Raw genomic sequence first — 22,648 nt, forward strand, 5'->3', positions numbered from 1 at the left:
ACTTGTACCCTTAGGTGGAACTAGAGCAATATTTATATTCTCATTTATCCTTTTCCAAGCAGCCCTCTGCAGGATCAGTATCTCCAAGTTATATTATAGCTTTTACTTTTTTTTCATTTGTGTGTCCTCGAACAAAGTGTGCATGCTGACTGGTGTCAAGAGGAAGACAAATTAACTTGAGTTGCTATAGGGAACTAGAAAATGAAGTGTTCCATAACTGGCAAACAGCTTGAAATGACTGGACAAGTTCCCTCTTTATTCATCTAAAATGTGCCAGTTGTTTAGCAGAACATCCCTGATAATGCGAGTGAATTGCAGGGTAAAACCCAGTTGGATGTCATCATGTGCAGTACTTAACTAAGAGAACACAGAGGGATTTTGTGTTTCCAAGGGAAAGAATTGTCATTGTTGTCTTCTGTTTTGTGTTACTTGAAGTTCCCCAAGAAAGTTTCCTCTTAGGAGAAATAATGGAGTTTATGGTAAGAATGGTTTATGACTGCTCTTTATTTGAAAGCTTTTGTACTTCTCAAAAAATGTTTGTTCCCCATCCTGCTCACTAATTGTCTAGACTGAGGAGGTGCTAAAGAAACCATAGTAATTATACCACATGATATCTAATACCACAGCATTTACATCTTCCAAGGTCTTTGTTCCAGACCATCCACTGTGAGATATGGACAGAAGGAAATGAGAATATAATGGAAAACCATGCAAGAAAGGAAAGAAAAAAAAAAAAAACCCAAAACTGTGTTTTCACTGTTTTCCCTTTAGATAGAAATAAAGAAATGTTCCACTGCCATTTCTTAATGAGGCAAGACTTTGTGCCCTAGGGAGTGAGAACAAAGATACACAAAAAAATCACTCTGAACTAGCAGAAGGGTTGATAGGTGTAACCTGGGCCCAGTCCTTCCTACCTTTGATGTGTGGTTGCTGTGGAAGTTTAGTGCTGAGATTACACCAGTGAAGCAGGATTGCTTCAGACAAGGTCAGGACAGTATTTTCCAGGACTTTCCTCCAAGCTGTTTACTCTTGGACTTCTGGAGTTACCCCTTCTCTTGTCTCATAGACACTGCTGGTTGTTTTTGGAAATCACCATTCTGAAGGTAGGATGACTTTCTTCTGCTGAAAAGCCCCAGTGCCCTTGAAGTCTTTGCTTTAAAGTTTTGCAGGGTCGCTGTTATGTGATTGTGCTGGGGAGGGAAAAAAACCAGATTATCTGCAGGCTTGTTTGGTGCGTAAACCTGAGTTCTTTCAAGTGACATTGCCAAAAATTGCAGTTCGAATGTTAAGTCTGGCATGTGCAGGTTCTGGTTTCTTCATTGCTCAGTGGTGCATGTGACCCCTGCTATCACTGTCATTTCCTCTAAAATGCACTGGATCAGGATTTCAGACCCTGCCACTAGGGAATAATGTCTGGTATAGGACAAGTGTAAAAGAAGTTTTAAATAGTTTTTAAGGCTGTATTTATAGAAATAGCCTTTGGGACAGCTAAGGGTCTTCAAAAATCCTAATTTCCTGAAGTGATACAAAGTGCTGGCTTTGGCATCTAAGGCTGAGACAATAGTCGTCATCCCATTTGCCAGCAAAAAGCCTGAAGTTAAATATGTCACAAAGTTCACTTAAATCTAGACTAGCAACATCATGAAACATCAAGTAGGTATATACAGCCTGCATCACAGCTGGTGCAGCCGAGCCCCTGCTGGCAGCATGTAGTGATGGGGAACAGGTGAAGAAACACCTTTAGACTCCCACAGTGCATGGGGATGCTTTGAGGCATTGTGAGAGAGAGCCAGGAGTTACCAGCTCACAATTCATCCTCCATAAGGAACTGTGCTGGGTCTGTTGGGACTTGGCCCACAGACCAACTGGAACCATTGGGCCCTACCAAAATGCCCGTGACTAATCTTTCCTACCTGAAGGGACCCATGCTGTAGTGTCCCACTTAGTCTGGGGCAGCTCTAAGTTTTCAGGCCCAGCAGGAGGGTTTTTAGCAGGTCTGCTGCTTTTCTCTGTGTTCTTATCTTCGGTCGCCGCTGTGGTACAACCTCTCAGGAAAGCCAGCCAACTTTGCTGAATAGTCTGGAAATTGGACTGTAAGGCATTTCTGCTCTTTTAGCAGCACTGTTTCAGCCAGCCATGCTTCCAAGTACACATTCTGGGGTTTCTGTTGAGCGTAGGTAATGCCCTTGGAACCATAAGCCATAAAATTAGCTGTAAGTGTAAATGTAATTTTTCATTTCTTTACTGTATACTTGGCCTTTTGCTTGTGGGAGAGGAAAGAAGTAACAAAACACATGTAGAGGAAGATGCACACAGATGTTTGCATGTTCAGTTATAGTTGTGTGTTGAACTTCTGCTAATGAGAGAGACTAGGTACCAAGCTGTTTTGAGCCAGAATGTCATACTACTACCTCTTCTTTTGAGCTCAGCCTTCACATTTGGGCTATCCTGACTGTCAGTTCCCAAGCATGTTATGGGAATTTGCATCAGAAGTCCTGCTCCTTTTATTTGTCTGGCTATGGGGGAACAACAAGAAATTAATGTACAGTAATTTCACGACTATAAGGTGCACCGGACTATAAGGCGCACTTCCGGGTTCGGACCAAAATTTTAGTCAAAATGATGTGCTTTATAGTCGTGAAATTACTGTACTCTTTTGAGGCAGAGGTGCTGGTTTGTCTTGTGTGTGCATTCTCTTGGTAACTGACTCAGTTTCAGCAATTGATGAAACCAGGTTTTGATGAATGGCAGTATAGGGTGTTTTATTTCCTAATCAGCAGTTTACTCCCTAAGACAGGTGAGCTGCGACTAAACATTGCTTTCTCTCAGGTTAGGCATAGTCTATGCGCAATGAATTGGTAACCCCAAGTCTGCAAGACAGAAGTTCCTGCTCAAAATGCCATTGCATGACTTCCATGCTAAAAGCCATCATGAAGTAGTCAGATTGTCAGCAAGGATTGAGACTGCTCCCTGATGGCTAATGAGTGATCCTTTTAGGCCAGGGCCAGTGGTGGGCATAGGGGTGTGAGCAGTCTCGCTTGGATGTGTCCCATGTGGCTGCCCCTCACATGTAGGTGAGATGTAGGATTTGACAAGGCTGAGTTTTCTTCACTAAGGAAACAGAGAATGCTAGTGTCCAAGGCTGTTACCTGGATGGTTTTCATGGACTCTGCAATTCTCTGTCGCTCTTTTAACTACTGCTCTCTGAAATCACAGTGGCAAAATCTCCTGATTCATAGTAATTGCACAGGTAATTAAATGATAATGTGATATGCAGGGTATATACATAGGGATATACTGAGCCTCCCTTTCTTCTGGCTGTTTTTGGGAGAATATAATTGTCAATAAATATCAGTGAAACAAAAAGATGTCCTCTGATCTTGCTCACCTTACCTGGACATACTTCAAATCAGTATGGGATTTCTGGCACTTGTAGCTAAGCAAAGAATAAAAATCTCCTCTGTTACAATCAGCTTCTCTGCTGTGTATTTTATAATTACCCAGCAGCTATGCATAGACTCCCATCTGTGGCTATATTTGGCATCCAGTTATTCCTGATGTGGAATATACCAGTTCCCAAAGATGTGGACTTGCTTTCCCTTTAAAAAATAATTAAGAGGGCATGAGCTTTGGCTAGGAGATTCAGAATGTAAAGGGGAAATAAACTCAGCATCAGTAACAGCTTGATACTGTATGACGTATGTCAGATGAAAAATTACTCTTATCAATGAATATTGTGGATGTCTAAAATGTGTGATGTTCTGGTAGATCATGATTTCTAAGGTGTAGATTTATCTTTATTTGCATGTACATATATGTATCCATGTATATATATGTATACAGATGTTGATGGAAAGTTTGAATATAAAATATTACTCAGATTCAAGTGTGATAGTTTAAAACTTATTGATGTTTTTTGCTGAAATAACCAAATCTATAAATTTGTCATCAAATATTCAGTTGAATACTTTGAAAACTTTGACTCATGTGAATAGCTGAAGAGAAGTTGCTTGATAATAGATATATTTTAACTTTACCATCATAGCAATGCTTATGTGTTGAAAAAAGGTACTTGAAGTATAGCAAACAGCTAGGCAGATTTTACTGGATAAAAAGTGTGGAAAATATCCTTTGGAAAGATAGCATGGATTGTTTCTCTCTTGTTTGACCTGCTGAGTGAGTTCATATTCTTTGATAAGGTCAAAGATCTTATGTTCCAAGCTTATTGTATAAAAAAAGCTGCAAACTAAGAAATCAGGTTTTATGTGAAAATAAGTACTGGAAGCCACAATCAGCACTCTTATTAAAACTGCTTTTTTGGTTCCTGAGAACATACTAAGGCTATTAGAAATACCTACAATGATAGGGACTTCCACACAAATAGAGTTCTCAGTTTAGAAATGTATGTAATTACATACATATGTATAATATATATATATATATAAAATATATGCACTGCAGGACTCTTCTTCAGGAGTTTGTTAATGTCTGTTAAAGGAGCAGGGAGGAAAAGTAACTTTGAGAGCAAGGTTTGTCAGTTCAGCAGTTTTTACTCAAGTCAAAAACTACATAGGCATTTCTAGGCAAAAGCACATTTTCCTAGGAATGGCTTTTATTTATGTGGCTGTCCTCTGAAAGGATAGCATGTGGCTAAATGCAGGGGTGACAGCTGAAAATATAATCTCATAGGCACATAGGTGTGTAAAAGGGCTTTAGTCCAGAATTTGTTGAGTTTGGAATGGGGGATTCACTGTTTTCAGACAGGACTGGCATAGAGTAAAAACTCTTCATTTTCCACATAGACATGACTGGAGAGTAGCAATCTACCAGAATATTTTTGATCATCAGATTTTGTTCACATCCTGGATAAGGGACAAAATAGAGGCCCTGCTTTATTTGGTATGATTCTCTCCACCCCCTAGGAATGTCTTAATATTTCATCGTTTTGAAGAAATGTAGTGGGCAACATTAAATATTTACATCTCTCTGAAGTCACACAGATGCCACCAGGATACCTAGCTCTACATCACACATGCTCTAATTCACCCCAAACACCCACTGTTTACTAATCTGCAGCCCCCGTCTGTGCCGATAATGAGAAAGAGGAAATGGAAACAGCAGGGATTATATGCTACTGAGAAGTCCCAGTTTCTGGTTGTAATTCTTTCAACAAACTCTTGCCGACTGTGCTCCTGCTTTGAAGTTTGAACACCTCTGTATTAGTGCTGGGCTCTGGTGATCTGTCTGACAGATCTGGGCTTGGTTGGTTTATTTGTGGTTGCACATTCACGGTTCCACACGATGGTTTACTCTTGCACTTGCCTGTGTTGTGCCTGCTCAAAGCTGGGGCAGTACAGATTGTTTTGCCCAAGCACTGAGATATTAGTTTCTCACATTTGCTGGTGAAAGGCTCCAGATAGCAAACAGTCTCCAGCATATCCACTGTTGTTTGTTGTGTATAGTCATATTGGTGAATGGGGTGAGTTTCCATATAGTGAATAGATAGGGCCCATTTTTATAAGGCAAAAGCTATGTGTTGGGTTTGAATGCTGGGTTTCAGCATGCTCTGCTAGTCTGGATCATCATGTCCAGTATACTCAGATGTGTGGATAGTGCAAGTTTCTAATCTAAACCAAAACCCTCAGAGCCCATGATTGCATTCTTACCCCATAGCACAGGACAAGCAAATAATTTGTGTAAATAGCTTTACATCAGTGTCTATTAACATCCTTTTGTAGCTTATCTGTCAGGCCACTGTGCAATTGTGACTTGTTATTGCTGCTGGGGTGGGCCTTTATTTGTAAATCAAATACTGTTTGATCTCATGGCAAGTGAGGGGAAGTCAATTTATGGCTTTAAAAACAACTTGTGCCATCTGCAGGGTCACTAACACATGTACCCAGGTGTACATAAAGGAGAGCTTCAGGTATTCTTTCCACTCAGAAACTAAAGAGATGTTTTTGTTGTGTGTGTGTATATATATATATATTTAAGGTGAGGCATAGCATTAGTTGCAAGATGACTGCCAAAAACCCCTGTTGGAATTTGGCTGGCGCCTTTCAGAGGAGCAAACAGATTCCTCATCTGTGACAAGGGTGGAGAAATAAATGGTTTGTTTACAGGGGGTGGAATTTATCATGCTTCAGATGTTTCCCTTCTCGTGGTAGTGGTCCCCAGTCGGAGTTGACAAGTGCTGTGGTGTCGCTGGTGACTCAGCAAGCCCCGCTGTGCGAGAGCTCTGTGGACACGGTGGGTCCCCAGTGTCACACAGCTGCCTTTGCTGTCCCTGCAGTGCCTCTCCCTGGCCCCACTGAAGGGCGTGCAGCACTCTGAGCTTGGCTGGAACAACACCCTGGGAGGCTGTTTGCTTTGGGCATGGATTAAAGGGGGCTGTGAGGCTGCTGCGAGTTACCTGCTGGGTGAGCAAATTCCTCCCATCTTGAACCACCCCAAATGTCTGGGGGGATATAAAAGTGTATTTGCCCCACCAGCAGCTCCAAGCACGTCTCTGGCACAGTCCATTGTGTGTGACTGATCCTCACAGAGAGGTTGACACATTAAAAGTGACTTTGTAAACGTAGTCCCTCTTAAAATGGAGAGAAATAACCCATCTCTTGTGAGGGATCCAGGCTGTCTGAAAGCTCCTGGGGGAGCAGCTGGGTGAGGACAAAGAGGCAGTGTGCTGAGAGCAAGCATGGCCACTTCCTGAACTCTTCAACTTCCCCTCAGCGCCTCTGGAGCTCGGGGTCCGGCGTATCATGTCTCTGCACGCTTACTGAGGGGAAAATACTTAAGCTGCATGAGCCTCACAGTGCTCTCAAGTGTCTTCCAGTGTAAATAATACCTTGACCATTTGGCCCAAAACCTTCCATGGGGGCAGAGCAGGTGCATCTGCAGACATGTGTTTGCACATGCTTTCCTATTACAGCTGCAGGAGCTTAGAGGGGCATGCACAAGAAGGGTGTGTATGTGTGTCTCATGCAAAAGCATCTGTTTTATGGGCTGGTTTGTTGGGGCTTTTTCAGTCATGTACATATTTCCTTTTGTGTGGGTGTCCTATGCATGTTTACACATAAAATACTTCCATCTTTTATTAGATGGGAGTAATTTGTTTAACACTTAGCTGCTGCTCTGTAAATCCTGTTGTTGCTGTCTCTTTGCCAGAGGTCACTACTCTCACATCTCTGTGGATAGGACGATTCTCAAAACCATTGTTACTCCATTTCCAATTATTTTAATCCACTGATACAAATTATTGGAGCTAGTTTGGCTCATTTGATAGTAATGGACTAGTGAGTAGTGGTAAGAAGCCCTGAGGCAGCAGATGGGAATGTAATCCCTGGCTGGTGGACACCAGGAGGCTGCTCACAACATTGATGTCTTCATCTGGAACAGTTTAATTATAAAGATGACACTTCAGTGGAAACCTCTTAATTTATGTAGAAATTGCATAGAATTCATCTACCCCTGGGCAAAGAAGCAGCTCTGATTGGCTTGCTCTGGGTCTCTCACTGTAGCCATGGTTTTGTGTGACAGCCTGGGAAGTGGCAGAGCCAGCTTCCTACTAGCACTTGTCTGGTTTTGCCTGAAAGTGAGGAGGGGGGAAAATCTAATGAGCTTTTGACCCCTGGATCAGCTCCTCAGTGTGGTCTGTGGCACAGGCTGTGGAACCACTGTGCCAACACACTTCAGGCATCTGTGGGGATGCAGTGGGAGAACTGAATGGTGGAGACAGGACAGCCACAAATGAGTGTTACTGCCAAAATATTTGCATCCCAAATTTGCAGCATCACTGTCTGTTCACTCTCTTCCTACCTTGAAGGTTTCACATTCACATTTAGGTACAGCTAAAGCAAATCTGTGTCCCAGCAGAGATCTTTCCAATTAGACTGTAAGGGAACCCCTCTGGGTTTGTAACCCACCATTTTCACACAGGCCTTTCCAGGCTGATTAGTCCCTCAGGAATTGTCTGTTGTTATTTAAGCTTTCACTAAGTAAAGGAATGTGACGTTTGTGTTCACCCCCTCCGTTAGCTTGATTGGTGAGTGTTTAGTGTTTTCCACAAGAACATCTTCCAGCAGAGCAGTATCTCCTTGCTGACTCTGGTGTGAGCATTCTGCCTCTACTGTCATGTGTTAATCTTCAAACTTTATTTCCAGACTGTGTCAGTATTCTGCTGGTGGTGCACTTAGGGTAAGATTGCCATTCCAAAATTCATGTGTCTTAAAAAAAATAAATTCTGGTAAAGCATTACCTGTTGACTAGTCCTGTAAACATAGTACTCTTATCCAGGACTTTACTGTCCTTCCTTTTATGACATATGTTCAGACCTGCTTGCCCAGTACTAGATAACAAAATGCACACTGCTATAAATGAGAAAATCTCTATTCTTCTGAAGACAAACTACTTAGGACTCAAACTTCTGTTTACAGTGTTCAAATGAAAGTATTTCTGAAAATTGCTGATTCCTGCATCTGATCGAATTCATCAATTCACTGTCACTCTGAACATTTGATAAACAAATACCCTTGAACTGAAATTTCCCACGCCTGCAGTGTAATTACATTCTCCACTACTGCATTTGTTTCCCCTTTAAAAGAAGTGGGGGAGGGACTCTGAGTGTACTGTGGCAGAATCACATTCAGCATTTGGTATTAATATATAGTACAAAAAGGTCCATTGAATCATGGAGTGACTCAGAAGGCAGTAGAGGAGGGCTTTCTGGCTATGCAGAAATGTCAGTGGTTCAACATCAGATCAGAAATTTCTTTAACATGTTTTGAGGGACAGTTAGTTGTTTCATCTGATGTTAAAACGCAAGTGAAGTGAGTCTAGCAAGGTGCGGTGGGGAACTGTGTGTCACATGCTCCTCTACAGGAAACGAGACTGGAGCTGCTGGGGAAGTTCAGAACTGGGTGACCTCCAACGGATTCAGATAGCACAGGTTGGTTCTCTTAAAACATCTCTTTATCCGTTCTGCAGGGGCTCTGCACATGTATGGTCACTGATTTTTTTGGCTGCAGTGGATGAGGAGTGGTCTGTATGGCAGTTGTGGTATTGGGTAGTAAGCAGTGTGGGATTTCAGAGCAGAACTCTACAGGGCAAAAATAGGAAGCTCATCTGTGGGTTAGCTAAGTTTGTGCAAAGCTTGGAGCCTGCTTTGCAGCACCAGCAGCAGTGTGGACCTGAGTCTCGTTAGAAGTGTGAATGAAAGCTCCATCTTGTTAAGACTTTCATAAAGTAAGTTAAAGGTCTGGGTTTTTAATAGATGTGTTCAGTGTTAATACCAGAAAGCACTTTTCCAAGCAGAGGTTAAAATCATTGACTACAGTGAAAACTTCGCTTAGTTTGTTTTGGCTGTACCAAATGTGTAGCTCTTCTCATTGATTTTACTGGTGTAGTTTCTTGTTAAGGTGTTCTCTCATTCCTGGTGATTTCTATTGAGAAATTGCATCCTGGCTTTTCTGTGTGGGGGGTTTCAACTTTGGAGCGATTTGCATCAGGAATGAAATGAAGCTAAGTTGGTGCTGGAGAATTTGGGAGCTCTCAGAAGGAGACTTTTTAATGGGATGTATGTTTTGTACTCTGGCACAAAGATAGATTTGTTACTTTTAGATTTACTAGGCAATTGTGATTAATCACAAATCTTAAGTGCAAAGTCGGAGTGAAAGTTACAAAGAAAACAACCCTCAGGATAAAATGTTCAATACAGTAGTAAGTGTGCAGAAACTGAACTAAAACTAAATCCCGGTGTGGGGTGCACGTGGTGCTAGGAGAGCATGGGGAGGAGGTGGTGATGGCCCCACAACCAGCTCCAGCAGTGGTGGCTGGAGCCAAGGTGCTCCCTCTGCACAGAGAAACCCCCCTGCTCGCCAAGGGTCACAGCTTGTGAGGCACAGGGGCTTGGACAGGGATGGTGGCAGCAGTGTCACATGAAATCCAGCTGCTGAGGCCATTAAAATTAGAGATTTCAGTGTCAGGCAACAAGTCCTAAAGCTGCCCATGCTTCTTCCCAAATATTTTTTTGAATATTTCCCTGGCTGTGTAGAAAAACAGACTAATTTGCACAGCTCTTTCACCCTCCTCATGCCCACCTAGTGCACTAATCTTGGTCTCTGTGTAGAAACATCTGTGTGAGATGAACGTGGTGGCTCACGGGGGCCACGCTGCTGCTGCCTCCTGCACGTGGGGCTGGATGCTGCACCTGACCCTGCTGCAGGGCATGGAGGGTCTTGGCAAGCTGGGAATAGCAGGGCCCTGTTCCTGGGCAGTTAAACAGCTCTGTGGCTCAGCCTTGCAAAGCTTTGCTCTCGTATTTCGAGTTTTGGGGCTTTTTATGCAGAGAAGGCTTTGGCCTCAGCTGAGCACCACCTCTGCTTCTGTAAAACCAGCAAGTTTTCAATAAGCCAAAGTTCTGCCCTAAATCAGCCCTTCTTATATATTAGAGTTTATAGCCTTCACTAGAGCACTGTTTAACTAGGAATGTGATTTAAAAGCAATTTAGTAAAATCCCACTGCAGACATTTTCATTTCAGCCTAATCCTGTCTTATAGCAGCTCATCTCAAATAGATTAGGAGTTGTTTTAAGCTAAATATAGTGGCTTGTAAATAATATATTTGAACCTCCATGCGGTGGCTTGTGCCAGGTATTTGAAATGGAATTAAAAAATAAACTGATACACATTCCTAAATAAATAAACCCTGACACTTCTACTCTGCTACCAGAAGTGAACATAGGCAACCAGGATTGAAAGAGCAGGAGAGTTGTTGAAGAGGGGGGATTTCTGAATGGGCCTTTCCAGCAGCTTATATAATGAAAACCAGGGAACGAATGTTTCTTCCTCTAACAAATTAAAAAGGAAATCTGCAAAAAGAGGAAAGGGAATAAAGAGTACAGACTAAACAAAATGAATTAAATATGCATTGGAATGAGAAAGAAGGAAACCAAAAAGAGAAAATAATAAAAAATGGAACCAGATGGGGACAAATCCTGTGCTCAGGAAAAAAAGATCTACTCTTCAGAAGGAGAGACTATATACATATGTTTGTGTATATATCATCTATGGAAGAAAAATTCATTTTTCTGTGTGCTTCTTTTAATTGTTTGCTTGTTTCTTTCCCTTCAACAGTTCTGATATAGAAGTTTATTGATTAGAGGGAGCTTCAAAGTTAGATGAAAGCATTATTGAAGAATCTTCAATTCTGCAAATAAATGGAATAAACCACTTAATGTCATCTTAATCACTGGCTGGTTTTACTCCCCGAAAACTACATGGCTGCATTGCACTGTTGGGCTTGTGTCCACTGTGCACTTGGATCCATAGCACAGGGTTATTCTGTTCTCTGCAAGGGAAGGAGTAGGAGTTAAGATGTGCAACAGCAGCTAATGCAAACCGGAACTGCACGGGCCAGCTTCAGAGAGTTTAGAGCAGAACCCCCTTGTGGGTTTCGTTTCACCACATGGTGTATGCAAATGAGAGGGACTGGGGTCTTGGGACTGATTTCGAAATAGAAGTAAATCTGTAAAATGCTGAATGGCTACTGTTTTTACATTTTATTTTAAAATTACTGGATTTTTAAAGGTTTTGTTTTGTTGGTTCTGATACTAATTACATCAAATGGTCAAGTGTATTTTTTGCAGGTCGAGTGTATTTTGGGACATTATTTGCAACTCATCTGTCACATCTTCCAGGCTGTTGCCTCTCGTTTTCTTCCCCCCACACATTTATTACAGCTCTTGCATGCGTTTTCTCTAGCTTCAACTACAGAAACCTCCTAATTACAAAGCTAGTTCTTGAACCATGTCTCTCTGAGGAGCAGCTCTTGTAGTGGATAACTCTGTTTACTCTTGCCATCACATCCTTGGCTTTTTATGCCTTTCTGTTTTACTCTCACCGTTTATATTGGCTTTTACTATGTATGCAGAATGTGCAGGATTTCTCCTTATGCAAGGAAGTACATAATGGACACGTACTCAGGTTCTGTGATTCCCAACAGGTCACAATTAATAGTTCTTTTCCTTTCTCCCTTGCAGGATTGTACAACCTGGGAAATGTTATTGCAATATAACTAACTTCGGAAAGTGAATTCTGGACTGAATTGACCAGACCTCATATTCTATGCAAGCATCTCCTACTGGTGACCAGGTACAGAGCCTGTGGGATTTGCAGGGAGGGGTGGGAGTGGGTGGCAGTCATGGTGTGAGCAGCAGCACAGGAAGTGCCTTGCTGTGTGTCATTCCTGGCCTGTAAGAGCTGGAAACCACAGAGCCATCTCACATCTTAGGCTGCAGTGGGACAGTACAGGAGTCATTCTTCTCCAGGGCAGGATTAGTGGCACACCAGTTTACGGGGATGCTCTTATGTGCCACACCTTTCCTAGGGTCAGATTTAGGTGCCTTAGGTCACATCAGATTTTATGCCAAATCCATAAGCTTTTAGCATGTGCAGTGTGTTGTTTTCTGTTTGGGTTTTTTTTTTTTCCATTCCAGTAGTACAAGGCTAACAGTGAAGGGATTTAAGGCTTGGAAGTAGGTCAGGAGACCTAAGGTATGATATGACCAGGCACAATCAATCTGTAGTTGTCCTGACTTAAAGGAGATGACATTACACTTGAAAACTGCACAGTGAGGCCTGCAGTGTTTATAATTTGATGATAATGAACAGGTATAGTATGAGAAGGTTTATGAAACACATGGTTAGTAAGAAAGAAAGAAGAGTGAGTTTACTTTTAAAAAAAAAAATTTTTAGTGTATTTTTAAATTGAATTTTGGTTTAATTTTTTTCTTGTTGTAGCAGAGGCTCCATCAGAAAGCATGTGCTGTAGATGGGCTGTAGTGTACTGATCTAGAGCTGGTGCAGTCCAGCAGATCAAGTATTTCCTTATGTCAAATGCTTTGTGTTGTGAACTCCAACTGTGACTCCCATATGGTTAGAAGCTGATGCTGGGAGGGTCCCAGAGTAGTTTGGGATTTTGGTTCTCTGTAGATATGAGCACAGAACCGTCCAGGGTTTCTTCTAGATTAAGTTTATAGCTAGTCCATGGGGATTGATGCTTTGATGTAGTTTCAGTAGTGCACTTGCTTTGGAAACCACAGTCTGGAGAAATCTGATGCTAGGCTTGGGAGATGTGAGAGGGAAGAGCTGGCCCCACAAACAGACAAATGTCTCACTTCATGGATCCACAGCTCTTATCAGGCGTGATGGACTGGTGCTGGATGAGGGTTGGTGCAAAGACTATTATTTGGAGGATTATTCCGTAAGACCAAAAAAAGATGGTTCTACTGTGTGGTCAGTAGTCAAACATACCTGTTTGGGTAGGAAGGGATGGCCTCTTCAAAGAACAGACACCTGCAGATAAGGAAAATTAGTATTTTTAAACTGACATTTCTAAACTTACAATACAATACAGGGATAAAGATGGTGCATTGTCACTCTCACCCATTTCATATGAAATGGGATTATGGAAGGTCCCAGGAACAGCAGTAATGATGACAGCAAATTACCACCTGTGAGGAAAGGCTGGAGGAAAGGAAATACGATTGCTTAGCCTGAAGAGAAGTTCAAAGAGACACGTAACCAGTTCTCAAATAACCATGAAGAGGAAAGGAATAAATTCTTTTATGCATCACTTGTAAATAGTGCGAAAAATAGTAAATGAAATCACAGTAAACGGAGATCTAAATAAAGTACTGGGAAAAGTTTCATTAACTGTTAGGATAGCATGATAGATGTCAGGGATATTGCAGATTTTCCATCAGTGGAGATTTTTAGAGAAAAAAGATGAATACTGCCAAGAATGATATAATCCATGGTGACTCAGGGGAAGGAAGCGTAGATGCCCTCTTCCAGCCCTGCTGTCTGTTATTCTGTATTTCAGTCTCCTTGTTGACAGTGACTTTGAATTTTTCTGGTTATTGATGAAAATTGAGTAGTTATTTTAAAGGCAATAAACACTTCCGTATGGAGTATATTTCATACTCCACTCTTCAGGGAGGATGTGGAAAATGCTGTTTCTGAGTTTCCTGAGGAGGTCTTTCTCTTAGCAGTAAACAGATAAAATGAGTGCATTAAAAGGCAGGCTCTGCTGTTTCCTCAGGTGAACAGTTGTGGGAAACAGAGAATTGCTCATTTGTATCACAGATCTCAGAAGTCTGGTACTAATGGCAAACTTTGAATTCATGCTGGCTACACAAACCAGCTTGATGTGTGTTGAGCAGCATTCCCTAATAGCAGGTTTTTATGGATCATGGCTCACCTGAAGAAACGTCTGGCTGCAGAGTTGAGGCTTTGTTGACACAGCAGTCCTGGTACAGCTGCTGTACCCTCTCTGTGCAGAAGCAGGGCTTTTTCTCTGTGTGGTGGTGCCTGGACTGGCATTCCCTGTGAGCCTGCCTGCTCACAAGGGCCTCGGCAGATGTGGAAGAAAACAATGATCCCTGCACCATCATTTTTTGAGGACTGCCAGTCATCAGGACTGCAGTGTAAAAGAGAAAGTAGAACTTCATGAGACTAATAATGTCTTAGGACCTGGTAAAACCAATACGAAGCGTTCTATCTGCTGTGAGTTTGATCCAGATACTACAGCTCTCTGAGTTTAGAAAAAATTTGCTTTTCATCTGGAAGCTTGTGGCCTCAGATTTGAAGTGGCTCTTAAATTCATCAAATTACAAATTACAGTTTTGAAAGCAAAGATGTTAGGAGTTATAGGTCAGTCTGCCATATGCTAAATTTAGCCTTCAAATTTAGTTAAAATAAAGTTTGGTTTTACCACTGCAAGCTAACTAAATTGTTCAGCCAGTTTGATCAGGGTTTTGGCCATATTTACAGGATTCAGCAGATGTGATGATAACTTCAGGGTTCAACAACTTTGACAGCCACTCTCATTACAAATAAATTTAAGAGGAAATGGGTTGCCACCCTCCGATACCTGCTGTTTCAGGGCACCTGCACTGAGCACTACAGCCTGCAGGGACCAGTTTTTCTCTTCTGAACTGCTGGTAGATTGGCAATAGCAAGGAAAAATTACAGCAGTTCTCTGGAGTAAGTGGATTTACTGAATGTTCTAAAGAGGAAATGCAAGTGCTGAATGATAGTATGTGGCTGCTTTTGGTTTTGTGGGTATGTTTTCATGGCAGTGGTATGTCATACGTACTTTTTTTTTAGCTTGAACTACACTAAATTACTACTTTCATGCAATAAACCTGCATTTGGAATACCAGCAGAAGCTCAGCTAGACCTGCTATCTTGAATGGAGGCCAACAGGTGCCAAACCCATCTATTCCCTGTGTCCCAGTGGGTTCCTGTGCCTCAGAGCTGCCAGCTAACCCAGAGGTGCCATGCTGGCTGGGCATCACTTACAAAGCACTGGCAAGAGCCAGGAGCCACTGCTCACCCTGGAGCAGCTGGTTGAGGCAACTTGTCTCTCCTCAGGCGAGGCTTGTGGCTTTTACACAGTTCAGGCAAGATGTGGATTTGTCCCTCTTGGCATATTCACCTTCCTGGCATGTCTGATGTGGCCTCAAGAGGCTGTCACTGCAGTGACCTGAGCCCCCTGGTAAACCCCTGCCCTCCAGGGCAGGCACCCCAAAACACTCTCTTTTAACATATGCTGTGAGTATTAAGTGCAGGGGTGCTGTATGTTTCCAGCCTGAGTAGCTGCAGTAGGCAGTGTAGCTGTGCTGTTTTCCCTCGCAGGAAGGCAGTCCAGGACATGCCTCCTCCTTTGTGTAGGGGGAGATCGACTAGTTTGTGTCCTAGGCTGTGAAAGACTTTGCCCTGACTATTTTTTTGGCAGAATTCATTAATAATCATTCTTTCCAGCTTCTCCTCTTGCTTACTAGCTAAGTACTTGCCATGTGCAGCTGTAAAAAGTTGTTTCCAAAGAGAAATAAACTGGAGCAAAAGCTTCAGTAATTGGAGATGGAGAGGAAAGCAGAAGGGCGTTTTCAACTTCTTGTCCTTGGATGCTTTTTGTTTGCTTTGTGCCATGCTTTAAACTAGAGCCCTTCACAGGACCGTGCCCTCTTGCTTGTCTGCATCTGTGTCCTCCCAGTCCTAGCTGGAGTAGCACCAATTTGCCTGTGTCCCTTGTGGGACAGTCAGGACCAGTCAGCCCTGTCAGAGAGCCCTGTCAATCAGAAGTACATCAAGATAGAAATCTCTTCAAGTCGTAAACTTTGAGAAGACATAAAAATAGTTTCCCTTCTCTCTCTTTTTTTTTTTTACCCAAACCCCACATTATTAAACACAAACAAATTTTAGTGCCTCTTCAGGTAGATCAGGGAGTTTAAATTCCTGCATTGTCTTTCATGTAACATTATAATTGCTTTGAGTTTGAAGGAGCCATAGACTGATGAAAAACAGAACTGATACCTTGCCATTTATTAGATAATTGCCAAAACAAGTAGAGAAGCTTATTTCATAAATGAAATCTTCAGAAGCTATCTTTACTTGCGGGGCTTGCAACTGAATGATGAAACCTTAGATTAGTCACAGACAACTTAACTGTGTGCTCCTCCTGTAGGTGATTAATTTGGCATCACCTGCTGCAGATGTGTGCTGTGTACTTGGATGCATATGTGTGAATTTCATAGTCCCCATATCACTGAGTATTCAGCTAAAGGCCTGGGTATATAATCTGAAACCTCCAATTCAATGTTATCTCACCTATATTTCATAAATGTATGTGCTATATAAGTCTCAAGTCCTGCTGCAAAAGCAGATGAAAGGATTTATGTAAAAATGGCTTTAAAGAGCTGTTGTGAGTAAAATTTTTATTGTAGCTCTGTTCTAGTAAATGAAACAAAGTGTAATTGTGGTTGGTCAATACTTTGATCTCAGCTTGGCTTATAATGATATAAATATGAAGAATATTGGTATTGCCTGGATTTTGTTCTTTGCATTTTGGCAGCTTATTTATGAAATAATTGAAACGTCTCTTAGCTGTACCTTTCTTTTCCAAGTGACTTTTGACATTTTTTTTCATGCCAAAAGCAGTGTTGGAAATACTTAACAGAAAAATTCATCGTTGTATTACTCAGGATGTTTTCCAGATTGGACCAAATGGAAATTGTCGATGATAGGAACAGCACATGAGTATTGCTGGTGTTTGCACACATGCAAGGCTAAGCTCTCTTCTGTAACCTGTGGAGAGGTGTTCAGTGTGCTGTGGTTGGATTTTGACTGCTTTGCAAAGAGAAACTAAATCCAAACGGAGGAGGAAGAATTTCAGGTTTGTCCTTCCACTGCTTCAGCTGCAGATGGAATTCTGAGCAAGCAGCCACCAGGGCGTCAGACTCCTTGCCTGGGGATGTCTCTGAACACTAGTCCATGGGTTCCAAAAGCCTCTGGGTTGGAGCTGACCTTCTGCAGGGCACTCAGCAGGCCAATAATTTGCTTTGGAGCTGCCCTTCCCAAGGAGTGAGTCTAGAGCAGGAGATCCTCTGCAGGGTTTCTGTACGTATTTCCATTAGGAAGTGGTTCCTTTTGTCCAGTAACTGATGTTGGAGGCAGGGAAGTGCTGGTCAGCTCAGAATAAGACATGTGATGGATTCAGCGGTTCAGTACTCAAGAAGAAAAGATGAATTTTTATTGTCCCTGCTGGTAGTCTGCTTTAGCCCTAGAACTTCAACTGGAAGCCCTCATCATTTATCATACAGATTCTCATTCAGATTTTGCATCATGTCTTCCTCTAAGTCTAAGAAGACTTCTTAGATCAGGAATGAAACCAGAGCAGTTCCTATCAGCTAAGGACAGGTGGTACTATTTTTTCTTTTTCTTTATGAAAAAATTACTCTTAAAATGAAGTATTTCTTGTAGTTCCAACACAGTATCAGTATAAAATCTGGAGTTTTTTTAAAAAAGAGGGGAAATTATGGTCAGATTTAGTAGATTTTTATATATTATGCAAAGAACCAAACAATGTAGAGATAATAGCAACCTTCAGTCTGCTTTACTTAATGGTTCCTTAGTGGTTATCTAGTCTGTTAGTTTTGTACAACCCTTCTAAAGGTAGTTTTTGAGTTTACTTACTGAACATTTTTTAATAGCAGTAGTGCTTCCTCTGTCTATATCTCTGAAGTTGCAGAAGTTTATTGCTGGATTACAACCAGGCAGATAATTGGGTGGTGCAGGAGCATAACACTTCGGCTTTGTTTTTAATATGGATTAGAACAAGGCATCATTTGCCAGTACGGTCAGGATATCAGGTGATCCTGTAATTTCATATGTGCAATAATGTGTTTTCAGTAATATTACTGCTTTTCTTTGTTGTTTTTTAATTGATCCTTTTCAAACCAAAAAGTGCATGGTAAGATATTTAAGATTAAAATTAATCTCTTATCCTTGACTTACCTTCTGGTTGGGATTTTTTATTGCTTTGGATGCAATTTCTAAAGTTTTGGAGACCATTTGGAACAGATAATGAACTTTTGGCCACAGTATCTTGAGTAGTTTGGGATGAACTAAGGTTGGCTCCAATGTGAAGAAGGGGCGATTGAAGTCCCAAAGTTTGGGGAGGAATTGTTTGCTCAAGAAAACCCTCTTTGCTTCAGGTTACTTTTTGTCCCCTCTTTTTTCCTCCCCTTTATTATTTCCATCCTGATTTTAAAGTCTCTTCCACAGATTTGTTTTTATATTACCCAGAACCTTTGAAAATAATTACTGAAACCATAGCAGCAGATCTGAAAGCTTTCCGAGACACAGTATGAACTGGAGAGCAGGCCAAACCTCAGAGGGCAGAGGCTCTTTTCCAAGCAAGGAAGAATGGATACTGAGAGTTTCTTTGGATGTTTGTGCAAACGTGTGCTTGGTTGTCCAGCTTCTGCATGTGTGGATGCCCAGTGTACATTGAGCAGCTTCATGTGTATCAGCACTTTGGGGGTTTGAAAGTGATAGTAATTTATTACTACAAGCTATAATGTAAAATTTGTAAGGGAGAGTAATTTTGTAGCTGTTCTCAGAGGAGGATCTAAGATAAAATACCTACCTTGGTAAATACTGAAAGTATGCAACATAATGGTATATTTTGTGTATGTTCATTTATAACACAGTAAACTGAAAATTTTCAATTGTTTTATTGCAGACTTGGACTAATTCCTTAATCCATGTCTATTTGTAAAAAAGTAAAAAAAGCCCAACAGAGTCTACAAAGAACTTAACTTTTCCTGGCCAGGTTACTGAAATAAGCCTTTCAAGGGCAGATCAAATGCTGTTTTAGAGCTTTTTGAAGTGGAGGTCAGAGAAGGTTTATGAACACAGAGGATACAAGTCATATGCAGAATGTGTTCTCATTTAGTACCTAGTCAGTTAATAAGATGTGGTGTGGGTTTCTGTTCAGTTTGTGGTTAGAGAGCAGGGCACAGAGGGTAAGTTGTGGGGACTTTTTCAGGTTGTGGTCCTTGGAGACAGATGGCAGTGTATCTTGCTGGTTGCTCTCCCCAGGTTCATGCAGCAAGGTACCAGCAGTGCTGGACACAAGGCATGGCATCTCAGTGCAAACTGTGACTGTGGTCCTTGCTCCACCAGCCTTCCTGGTCCAAAGGATGGTGCTGTGGCGGTCAGTGCCAGCCTTGCTTGTTGACTGTGACCCTTCTCAAATTCATTACTTATGTGCAAATATGATTTGGTGCCTCACAAATGACCTGATTTAATAACTTAACCCCAAGCTACAGCGTGAATCCCTCCACAGGAGAAAACATCAGGGGACTTCATGGAATGTGCTCTTCTTAACCTCTGAGTCTGATCTCAAAAAGTTCAAATGCTTCAGCAAAGTCAGAAGGTACAATGAGTCTCATCCAGTCTCTTCTGAAAACTGGCCTGAGCCTTTCCATGAACTCTAATGAGAATAAATTCAGATTCTCCATCTCTGCCTGGTCTAGTAGAGGTTTCTCACCACTTTGCAGCCTCAAATCATTCAAAATTAACTTTAAGAATGGAAAATTAGATTTTATTATTATTTTTAAAATTAACATCTCTACCAGGCCTCATTGCCTGTTTCTCACAAAACTGATTTATGGGTGTTGTTGCGCTGAACCGAGGCTTTTATTGACAGTAACCTGGCTCTGGGGTGGTGGTTTTTCTCCCCTTCTATGGTGGAGCAGGCTCCCTCACATTATGCAGATCTGGAGCTGGCTTTTGTTTTGCTTTTCCCACACTCCAGGCAGATCAGTCTTTGATTGCTCCTCTAATGACAAGTATTCAAGTTACTCTAATTTACATCAACACCTGGGCTGTAAAAACTCTTAATGCACTCTTGCTTGTGCAGTTGGTCTTTCCCTGATGACTGTCTAGGCCACTCTAGCTTTTTGTTTGGGCTTTTGATGTGAAATCTGAGCTGATCTCTATGCACTGTAGTTTTTCAACATCCTTACAGGAATATTGTAATAATTTTAAGAGACAGGGATTGGAAAACAGTGCTTTAAATTCATTCCACATGTCTTGCCCTTATATGCCTCAGATTTCCTCTTTAGAGGCAGTTGCTATTTTAATATCATTTTATAGATGCTACCTTTAATAGACCAGCCACAATTCACTGCATGTTTAGTAAGACTTAGTTGATTGTGGTGAAGAAAATTCTTCATATTACAAAAGCCTATTTGAATGCTGAAACAAATTGAATTCTAAACCTACACCTACTGCGAAATAAAACAATCTGACATTGTGGGAGTTCCTTGATCCTTTTCTATCAGTATTCATGATTATTAAATGTCTTTGACTACAGCTTTGTGTCATCCTGTTGGTAACAGAAAGATGAATGAAGGCACCATCAGCAGTGGTGTTGTGCAGGTCACATCATTTGTAATTTAGTGCCCTGGGCATGGAGAGGATGTGATGTGGGGTGTCCCATAGCTACCACGATGTCATCTGTGGCTCCAAACTGGTTCTTTTCATCCCAGCCTCAGGACTGGCAGAGAGAAGCCCCTCTCATTATAACCACTGCTCTGAAGAGGACTGCAGCATGCCAGTCAGCAGCTGTGGGCAGCAGAAATGCACCAGCAAAATCCTAGAGCTTGCTCTCCATATTTGATTGCTTTCTTGACTTCTTTCTGTGTGTTCTAAAGGTTGCAACAGCTCAATGTCCAAAAAAATCTCCATTAGGACTAATTTATGGTACTTTTGGCCTGTTATGCTACAAAAAACTGGATAGAAGGGAAAAAATGCTCCAAATAGCAGAATTGTTGTCATGTTACACAAAGCAAGCAAGTGGTCAGTCATAACAACCTGGAAATGAAAGTGGAGCAACAGGTGGAAAGGAAAAAGGTGGATATGCTCATGTAAACAAAAGCTGTTTTTCCATGGTAACAAGCTGGGAATTCCCAGGGCAGGCCATGCCTTTTGCTTCTGGGTCACCAGGTGTGGCTTGTGGGACACATCCCTTTCTGCCTCTCAGTGTTTGCTGCCTGCTTCATGGCAGGCCATGAGTGACCCTGTCTGGTCAGAGATGAATGGTGCCATGTTGTGAGGATAAGATGGTGGGAAAAGTCCTGTTCTTAAGTGCAATTATTTTTGTTCTGATTTAGGACTTAATAATCTGGAGGCAATACTCTGAAATCCCCAATTTCTGATCTAGGCTGTTCACTCTACCAACAGCTCCTTGAGCTTAAGATGGTTTTGGGGAGATAGCTGTGCAGTGCTGAGCAGCCACGTGACATTCTGTGATCACTGCCACAGTGATGAGACACTGGAAAAAGCAGCCCCATTGCAGAGAAGCTCTTGGGCTGTGTGTTAGGAGCACTATTTTGCGAACACAGAATGCTCACAAGGAGGAACAGATCAGGGAATATGCTGGAGAGAGACATGAGGTCTTTTCTTGCTGTGAATATGTTGTCCCTGTGTGGAGAGGTGTCCCTGTGGCCTCTCCAGAGCACTGGGAGTCAGGTGTCCCTTTCAAGGTCACCTCCTTGGCTGTGCTGGGGCACTGTGCCTGGATAACAGCCTTGTGTGTTGGTTCCAACACACCTTGACTAAAGGCTGAGGTGGGTGGTAGATGGTGGAGTGTTGCAGGTTCTGCTTTGGACAGCTGAAGGAGAGTTCACAAATAGCTCATCCTTAACCATCACTTCTGTCTGGGAGAGAGGATGAAGCCTTTTGCCCTTTGGCTTTCTGCAGAGTAGCTGGGGAAAGGGCTCTTCCATTTTTTGGTGTGGTGGCACCAGTGGGGATGGAAATGGAGCTGTCAGAGGTTGCAGTGTCTGAATAGGTGTTCTCCTGTTCTGAGGACTGGGGGATACAGCCCAGTAATTAGATTGTTCTGCTGGATTTGGCCTTGGCCTCCTGTTGAGGAATGACACACCTGTGCCTGTTTTAAAACACTGTGTAGATTCCATGCTGAGGTGCCTGGTGCAGCATGGGCTTTGCTCCAGGTGTCCTTTGCAGGGCTGAGGTCCTGTTCCCCAGGACCAGGTTGTTATGGTGGGGAACATGACCTGACCCTTGTTGTCTGAGCAGACAGGAATACTTCTGTAAAACTCCTCCAAGCACACTGGCTGGAAGAAATGACAGGAGTTTGGATTAGATGTAAGCAATTTCTGTTTTTAGTGAGTCAGATACTGTTATTGTGTGTTTGCTCTTACGTTATCAGCTTTTCTTAAGTCAACATCCAAACACTTAAACTGAAAGCTTAGCTGTTTTTTCCAAACAGGGACTCT

At 42.1% G+C, this 22,648-nt stretch overlaps 1 protein-coding gene across 1 annotated transcript in view; it reads left to right on the plus strand.

Annotated features, from left to right (window-relative positions):
• The first annotated feature begins 8,720 nt into the window (after window positions 1-8,720).
• Window positions 8,721-22,648, plus strand: part of WIPF1 (WAS/WASL interacting protein family member 1) — a 37,741-nt gene continuing 23,813 nt past the window's right edge. The window contains exons 1-2 of the mRNA XM_033064845.1: window positions 8,721-8,944; window positions 12,035-12,146. The gene's annotated coding sequence lies outside the window, so the exon portion shown is untranslated. The remainder of the gene's footprint in view (window positions 8,945-12,034; window positions 12,147-22,648) is intronic.

This window comes from Catharus ustulatus, chromosome 7 (genome assembly GCF_009819885.2).
Source record: "Catharus ustulatus isolate bCatUst1 chromosome 7, bCatUst1.pri.v2, whole genome shotgun sequence".
Classification (NCBI taxonomy): Eukaryota; Metazoa; Chordata; class Aves; order Passeriformes; family Turdidae; genus Catharus; species Catharus ustulatus.